Genomic DNA, 8,350 nt, shown 5'->3' with positions numbered 1-8,350 from the left:
GCTGCAAAGCTTAAATTACCATGTGAATCAAGAATACACAAATCCCAGGTATTTGCTTGAGATTTCCAGCCCACAGAAAAAAAGCCATTGGCTTGCTAGTTCAAAATAACCTGGGGACCTTAAAAAACAGACAAAGAACCATCTCTCCAACCCCGATCTCTCTGTTTCTCTCTCTTTCTGTCTCTCAAAGCCTGAACTATGGTTAGACCTTTGGACTTTATGGGGTACAGCTTAGGCGTTTGTCAAGACGTTCCGTTCTGATTCTGGTGGTCAGCAAGGCTTGGGGACACTGGCTTGGCTAGATAAAGTGGAGAACAGGAGCTGATAGCTGTGCATTGAGCACACCTACAGATCCTTTATATATTCAAACTGCAGTTACTTTACCCTCATCAATAATCCACATATCTGAGGTTTTTGTTAATAGTCACCTCATATATAGCATGTTTTTAGCATCATATTTTAAAATATTCATTTTACATTAAAGAAAGTGAATGGACTACTCTTTGTAAGGGATTTTTCTCCTGGAGTTTTATGTTATTACACATGATACCTATTCTCATACATAACCACATTGTCATTCAGGTATTAAAGACTTCCTTTTGGATGAAAGTGTTAGACTTTGAGACAGACAGGCAAGCTGTTATTTCAAAGGCTTTTGTAAAAGAACAACTTATACAGGCACCAAATAGCTCATAATTCAGTTATTAATTCTACAGTCATCTTTTAAGCCATAAAGGCTTTCTGGAACAGTAATAATAAAAAGCAATTTTTCTTGTACTAATGACTGTTCACTTGTATTATTCAGTATAATAGTATTCTTTTCTCTGAATTTTTTTTTTTTTTTTTTTTTTTTTGAGACGGAGTCTTGCTCTGTCGCCCAGGCTGGAGTGCAGTGGCCGGATCTCAGCTCACTGCAAGCTCCACCTCCCGGGTTTACGCCATTCTCCTGCCTCAGCCTCCCGAGTAGCTGGGACTACAGGCGCCCGCCACCTCGCCTGGCTAGTCTTTTGTATTTTTTAGTAGAGACGGGGTTTCACCGTGTTAGCCAGGATGGTCTCGATCTCCTGACCCCGTGATCCGCCCGTCTCGGCCTCCCAAAGTGCTGGGATTACAGGCTTGAGCCACCGCGCCCGGCGAAAATTTTTAACTATTAAAAACATCTCTTTTTTATTGTAGTAAAATATGTTACATTAAATTTACCATTTTAACCTTTTTTAAAAAAATGTACAGTTCTGTGGCATTCAATACATTCACATTGTTGTGTAATCAATACCCATCCATCTCTAGAACTAAAACATATCTTTGGTTTACATTGTAAATATTTAAAACTAATTGTTTTATATGAGTAATGTCTGTTGAAAATTAAGTATTGGCCAAGCTAATAAAAACTAATATAAATATTAAGAGAATACTAAGAAAACAGTTTATGAGTATCTTGGAATATCTCATTTTCCTCTTTTACTGTATTAGTTTTCTAGATAACAAATTATCTTAGAGCTTTGCAGCTTAAAACAACAAATATTTTACATTCTTTTTATCATATTAAGCCTTTGACATCTTTTGAGTATTTTACATTACCATTGTCAATTCAGACTAGCCTCCTTTCAAGAGCTTTATAGCTGCCACGTGGCTAGTAGTTACCATTGTGGACACCACAATTCTATGTGCTGCGGTTACTGGTAAGTTTTAGTAATCTGTTTCTATCTCTAGCTCTGTCTCTATTCCTAGCTAGATCTATGTAAACATCAATTTAGTACATTTGTATTACTAAATCTTTAATAAATGTTGGATTCTACATGGAAATTAATTAAGAGAACTACCAGATTTATACAAACAACCGGCAACACACAGGCTGCAGCAGCCCACACATTCATCTCTAGGGTAAGCTGTAAGAGTTCAGAATTAGTAGAGAGCACTCTGGGCTTAGTTCACCTCTCCAAGCCCTGTGGTATTAGTATTCTTGCATTAAAATAGCAGATTCACAATAAACAATAATGAAACCACGACTGCAAAGAGAAGAAACAAACTGCAAGTTACTTCCTCTCCTTCATTCTCTATGATCACTTCGAGTTTTTCTGTGTGTTTACATGTTAAAACAATGAAACATAGAAGCTATGAGGTGTAATATTATTCTTTGGTAAAATGCAAATTTGAGTTGTTATGTGAATCATTTTAGTGTGTTTGAATAAATGCCTTTACAATGGAATCGTATTCATCTTTTTTATTGATAATGGTTTTTAAACTATAAAATCAAGAAAACAAATATAACTATTACATGATACTTATAGAAAATATTTTTGTCATATGAAAGAGCAAAGATTTAAAAAAAAAACACCTTCTAGGTGCCAGATACATTGGGTTTTCCACTGCCATAAGCCTAACCTCTTTTAAATAGTACCCTTCTCTCAAGCTTTTTTTTTTTTTTTTTTTTTTTGAGATGGAGTTTCACTCTTGTCACCCAAGTTGGAGTGCAATGGTGCGATCTCAGCTCACTGCAACCTCCGCCTCCTGGATTCAAGTTATTCTCCTACTTCAGCCTCCCAAGAAGCTGGGATTACAGGTGCACACCACCAACCCCAGCTAACTTTTGTGTTTTTAGTAGAGATGGGGTTTCGCCATGTTGGCCAGGATGGTCTCGAACTACTGACCTCAGGTAATCCACCCTTTTTGGCCTCCCAAAGTGTTGGGATTACAGGCATGAGCCACCGCACCTGGCTTACCTTTCTCTCAATTAATATGAGAAAGTAGAATTAGAATAGGTTAAAGCACTGACACACTTAACTGAATCTGGTATTTTCTTTCTTAATACACTGTAATTATTTTGTATTAAATATAAAAGGGGCTTCCTTTTTATAGTATTTGAGTTTTTGGCACTTTTTTATTTAATGGATGCCTGCTTTCCTTTTTTTCAAACCCTAGAACAGAACACATCGTAGATACTAAATTATTTGCTGGCATACTTGCTGTATGAAAACTCTTCAGTTATCATGAAGGCAGCCTGGAAAATAAGCTCTGAATTAAGCTTTAGAGCTCATTTTAGGTCTCAGAAGCAGGGGGTTGTAGGATAAATTCACAAACACATGAGAGTTGCACCAATTACACTCAATTCACTTGGTACCATCCTGGTTTTGTAGGGCACATGGATGGGCTCAGCCAGATGAAATCCCTCTATATGGAGGAGCTGGGCACCCCAGGCCATGGCCTTGATCAAGATATCATAAGAGGATGTTGTCTAGACAACATCAACATTCCAGGACCCTGTCTACTGATGGGCTTAAACTAAGGAAAGTTATACAACATTAGCCAACATACAGTCATAATCATTATTAATAGTTTATTGCAGGTATAGCAAAAGTGTTAGAAATTTCCACCACAACTCCTAGGTACACAGAAGAGTAGTTTCTTTATTTCTATAGCTGATCTGTTTTTTCTGCATATACCATGAAAACATTGAGAATGCTCATACATTGAGAATGATGGGAATATATGTGTGTAGAGTCACTTTGGAAAACAAGGGAAATAAAAAATGTGCAGGACTGGGCATGGTGGCTCACACCTGTAATCTCAGCACTTTGGAAGGCTGAGTTGGGAGCATCGTCTGAGTCCAGGAATGTGAGACCAGCCCAGGCAACATGGTGAAACCCTGTGTATTAGTCTGTTTGTAAGCTGTTGATAAAGACATACTCAAGACTAGGTAATTTATAAAGGAAAAGAGGTTTAATGAACTCATAGTTCCACATTGTTGGGGAAGCCTCCCAATCATGGCGGAAAACAAAAGGCACGTCTTACATGGTGGCATGCAAGAGAGAATGAGAGTCAAGTGAAAGGAGAAACTGCTAATAAAATCATCACATCTCATGAGACTTATTTACTATCATGAGAAGAGTATGGGGAAAATGCCCCCATGATTAAATTATCTCCCACTGGGTACCTCCCACAACACATGGGAATTATGGGAGCTACAATTCAAGATGAGATTTTGGTGGGTACACAGCCAAACCACATCACCCTGTCTCTACAAAAACAAAACAATACAACCTGCCAAAAAACTAAAAAACAAAAATTAGCTGGGTATGGTGGCCTGTGGTCCCTGTGGTCCCAGCTACTCAGGAGGTGGAGGTGGGAGAATCACTTAAGTCTGGGAGGTTAAGGTTGCAGTGAGCAAGATGGCACCACTGCACTCCAGCCTGGGCGACAGAGTGAGACCCTGTCTCAAAAGAAAAAAGAAAGAAAGCACCTACTCCATGTTTTGGTATTTCTGTCTTAGGTATTTATTTATTTATCTTTATCGTACAGCTTGCATATTTATTGAACAACTACTACTAAAATAGCTAAAATACACTGGGTACTTGTCATAAGTGCATCAGTAAAGATCATGTTGTTACAAAAGCCCGCCTTTTCCGCAGTGCACAACTGCAACTCTACACTAAATGCCACACTTGCGGAATACTGTTTTTTTTTTTTTCTCTATTTGCACAGCTGATGTACCTATTCTAACAAAGGAAAGAGAGGAGGAATGCACAAGAAACTCAGGCCAATGGGGGAGAGAGAAGAGAACGAAGACATGCAGTGCATGGGTCATCGGTGTGTTGACGAAGAGTCAAACTTGGCCGAGTGAGATGGCTCACACCTGTAATCCCTGCACTTTGGTAGGCTGAGACAGGTGGATCATCTGAGGTCAAGAGTTCAAGACCAGCCTGGCCAACATGGGGAAACCTTGTCTGTATCAAAAATACAAAAATTAGCCAGGTATGGTGGTGCACACCTATAGTCCCAGCTACTCAGGAGGCTGAGGCAGGAGAATTACTTGAACCTGGGAGGTGGAGGTTGCAGTGAGATGAGATCGTGCCACTGCACTCCAGCCTGGGCAACACAGTAAGACTCTGTCTCAAAAAAGAAAAAAATAAAAGAAAGAAAAGAAAAGAGTCAAACTCTAAAATCTTTGAAGAGATTTATTCTGCACATAAGAATAAATCTTCAGAAGATCCTGAGAACATGTGCCCAAGGTGGTTGGGGCACAGCTTGATTTTACACATTTCAGGGACACATGAGACGTCAATCAAATATATTTAACATATACACTGGTCCAGTCCAGATAGGTGGGGAAACTTGAAGTGTGTGGGAAGGTGGGGGCTTCTAGGTTATAGGTAGATTTAAAAAGTTTCTGATTGGTAATTGGTTGAAAGAGGTTGTGAAGACCAAAGTTTAGTGTGCAGATGAAGCCTACAGGTAGAGGGATTCAGAGAGAATAGATCGTAAATGTTTCTTTTCAGACTTAAGGTCTGTGTTGATGTTAAAGCTGGAGGGATATAATGAGGCCTGTTTATCCCCTACTTCCCATCACTGCCTGAACCAGTCTTTCAGGATAAATTTGAGAGTGCCCTGGCTGAGGAGGAAGTCCATTCAGATGGTTGGGGGGTGGGTGGGGCTTAGAATTTTGTTTTTGGTTTACAGATATTTAACAGTCAGAAGCAGAACAATTCCAAACAAGGCCTGCCCTGTCAAAGGAAGAGCTGAAAAATGGCCACATAAAGAATAGGATGGGCTTTAGACTGGCTAACACAACAACATTCCATAAATAGATGGTATTTTATTTTTGTTTATCCCATTTCAAGGGGAGCAAGGACAAAGATGTAAAATCTATGCCTTATCAAAACTGCCAATAAAAAAGAATACTCTACTTTCAAAAATTATTCTTATTTTGTAAAGACATTTTTTCCAACTTAATTTTTGGAAAAGGTGTAATTTTCATATTCCTACTCAGATGCCAGTGTTTTGGATTTTTTTTCCAGAGGGAATTTATTTAAAAAGAGTTTGCCTCCCCCCATCCCCAATATCATTTCAAACAATAAGGATCCAAAGAGACACCTCAAAATCCCTTTAAAATGATTGTTTTTCTTTCTCTAAACAGGCAGGCAAGGTGATGGAAAAGAAGAGATTTGGTAAGTAAATTACAGTTTTGTGATTGCCCCTGCTACTGTCACTGCACGTCCATGAGTGTCATCCAAGCTACTGTGACTGCATGTCTGTAAGTGCCAGCCAGTGAGACACTAGTCTCTCACACACTATGGCAGCATTCACTCAGCCTACACCACTGAGGAAGAAAGCTGCACTGAAGACATGAGGAAAACAAGTCAATGCAGTCTAGAGAACAATAGCCAGGGAAACAGAGTACCAATACCTTCTTAGAAAGTGGAAGGAAAACATAACTCCTTCGGGGCTACCTTGCCAAGGAGCATGTTGAAAATCCAAAATAGGCCAGGCGTGGAGGCTCATTCCTGTAATCCCAGCACTTTGGGAGGCTGAGGTGGGCAGGTCACCTGAGGTCATGAGTTAGAAACCAGCCTGGCCAACATGGTGAAACCCAGTCTCTTAAAAAAATACAAAAATTAGCCAGGTGTGGTGGTGCATACCTGTAATCCCAGCTACTCGGGAGGCAGGAAAATTGCTTGAACCCAGGAGGCAGAGGCTGCAGTGAGCCAAGATCATGCCACTGCACTCCACATTCCAGCCTGGGTGACAGAGAAAGACTCCATCTAAAAGGAAAAAATAAATAAATAAAATAAAATCCAAAATAGCACCATTCATCAGTGTCTCAGGTCCTGTGGCAGCATCTCAGTCACTTACCATAAGGAAACAGTGAGTTTCCAACTACTTCTATACATCAGAAGGGTACAGGGATAAAATATAGAGCTATACAGACAATTGATGAACATAAACTATGAGGCTTGATACATGTAAATGAAAAAAAAAAAGTGGTGGTGGTGGGGGAGTCTCAGCCTCTGCAAGAAGCAGGAGCTGTTTGAGTGAAAAGGCAGGAGTGGGTTGGTCGGGTGAACAGGGTGAGAGACAGTTGTGGCAGACAGTGTTGTAGTGAATCAGGCCTGTAGGCCCACCTGTAAGGGTTGTAAACGTGTATTCATGGTGTGAAATCTGAGTGTTTCCACTTGAGACAGAATGGCTAGAAACTGATTTGATGATATCTATTTGTTCACTGTAAATTATAGCAAGGCTCAGAGCCCCATTGTTTCTTCTTATACTTGATGATTTGCAGAGAAAAAAATCCCATAGATGATACCACGACCTCGTCAAAACCCACACACCATATGTAATACAAATGGAGGTGTTCAGATTTTAAAAAGTGGAGTTGTTTTAGTCTGTTTTGACACTGCTATAAAGAAATACCTCAGAGTGGGTAATTTATAAAGGAAACCTCCTTGGAGGCCTCAAGAAACTTACAATAATGGCTGAAGGCAAAGGGGTAGCAAAAGCACATCTTACATGGTGACAGGCGAGAGAGAGTGAAGGAGTGAAGGGGGAAGACCGCCTTATAAAGCCATCAGATCTAGTGAAAACTCACTTACTATCACAAGAACAGCATGGGGGAAACCAGCCTCATGATCCAGTCACCTGCCACCAGGTCCTGCCTTCAACACATGGGGATCATGGGGATTACAAATGGAGATGAGATTTGGGTTGGGACACAGAACCAAATCATATTGGAGGTAACTGATTCTTGGGGAGCAGTCTTCATTGCTGCCCAGTGGAGTCAGGGAGACAGAGTTGGTCTCATTGTTCTTCTTGCGGCTCAATTCCTTTGGGACAGAAAGTCTTCCCTTAGGAAGCCTTCTCTCCATCTCCTTGTTTGGAAATGGTTCATGACTGACCTAGGCAAAGAGTTCTGGGTAATAAACCATTTTGAGAATCCTAGTCTTGGGTTTCTGTTCTCCCTCTCTTCAGTCCAGGTAGACCAACAGACAAAAGCCCCTCTCCCTGTTCACTCTCTCTCCCCTCTACACTTGAAACACAAATGTCCATCTTAGAGTATTTTTAACCTACAGCAGGGATCTGCAAACATTTTCCGTAAAAGCCCAGATAGTGTTATAAAAGTGTTGGGTTTCCAAAGATCTGTGCTATAGACAACATGTAAGTGACTAGGTGTGTTTGTGTTCAATGAAACTTCATTTGTGGATACTGAAATTTAAATTTCATTCAATTTTCACATGTCACAAAACATTCTTCTCTTCCTTTTGCTTTTTTTATACCCATTTAAAATGTAAAAGTTACTCTTAGCTATGGGCCATACCAAAACAGGCAGTGGGCTGGGTTTGTCCTGTGGGAGTCATGCTTTGCCCATCTTTGTCTTAAGGGAACTGTTGTGTATGTGTGCTGCCAGGCTCATGCATAACAGTTCGCAGCAGTATTACCTGTAACAGCAACAAAACAAAAAGTCTACCATGGAAGCATAGGTAATAAGTAATAATTTGTGATATAGTCATAGAATGGAACACTGCATGGTGCCAAAAATGCATGTACCAGTATCAGTGTGATACATGTATCAGTATGATTG

General features: G+C 40.1%; 1 pseudogene; it reads right to left on the bottom strand.

The window, feature by feature from the left end:
- Window positions 1–217: 217 nt before the first annotated feature.
- Window positions 218–7,697, bottom strand: LOC104664361 (annotated as a pseudogene).
- Between the last annotated feature and the right edge of the window lie 653 nt (window positions 7,698–8,350).

This window comes from Rhinopithecus roxellana, chromosome 2, assembly GCF_007565055.1.
Source record: "Rhinopithecus roxellana isolate Shanxi Qingling chromosome 2, ASM756505v1, whole genome shotgun sequence".
In the NCBI taxonomy this organism is placed as follows: domain Eukaryota; kingdom Metazoa; phylum Chordata; class Mammalia; order Primates; family Cercopithecidae; genus Rhinopithecus; species Rhinopithecus roxellana.
This window is presented reverse-complemented; position numbering and strand designations above follow the sequence as displayed.